Here is an 867-nt window from a genome sequence, read left to right as displayed (position 1 = left end):
AAGTACCTGATGTACAAAAGGGATAAAGATGCAAGTAAGGCCGTAAAGTGTGACATCCGATGCAGACTTTGAGGAGTTCACACTGAAGATATCCCCCACATCATAAGCAGTTGTCCGAAAATGTCATTACGGTATTATCTATCGATGAGACATGACGCTGTAGCTAGGGCACTCAATAATGAAATCCGTCGGAAGTATAATCCCAAGGGCAAAGAAATATGGACCCACAATATGGTAGAAGCCATAGCCATTCATAATAATAAGGAATACTGGTGGAATGTACCAGTGAAGACCTCAATAAAATGTAATCACAACAGACTTGATATAATGATTTGGGATAGAGAAGAGAAACTGTTCACAAATTTAATCACAAAACATTGGTGGGTTAAGATAAAAAAAAAACACTTATCCAAAATACCGCGTAGTGGCACTGAACCTGAAATCTTGAGGTTTCAAAGTGAACTTCTTAACCACACAGCCATGCTTGCGTCTATATGTATGTATGCATGTATGTAAGTATGTATGTGCGAATAAAAATAGCTGTAGCCCTCATGGTCGTGTATAGATTAGAGTCGAAATCGTTATTTAATTATAAATATAAAGGAAGGAATTTAATGACGACGATGACGAGGATGACGACGACAAGAGCAGAAACAACAACAACAACTGCTGAAACGTGGTAAAGATTACTTTGATTAACTTGATGGGGCAAATTTATTTATTATTGCGTTTTACATCGGAATATAATTATGTAATTGTATATGTATACGCACGCATACATATATATATATATCAAATAATATATATGCTTGTATGTATATAAATATATGTGTGTATATATATATATATATATATATATATATATAT

The sequence above is a fragment of the Octopus bimaculoides genome, chromosome 20 (genome assembly GCF_001194135.2).
Source record: "Octopus bimaculoides isolate UCB-OBI-ISO-001 chromosome 20, ASM119413v2, whole genome shotgun sequence".
Classification (NCBI taxonomy): domain Eukaryota; kingdom Metazoa; phylum Mollusca; class Cephalopoda; order Octopoda; family Octopodidae; genus Octopus; species Octopus bimaculoides.
Note: the sequence above shows the minus strand (reverse complement) of the source record.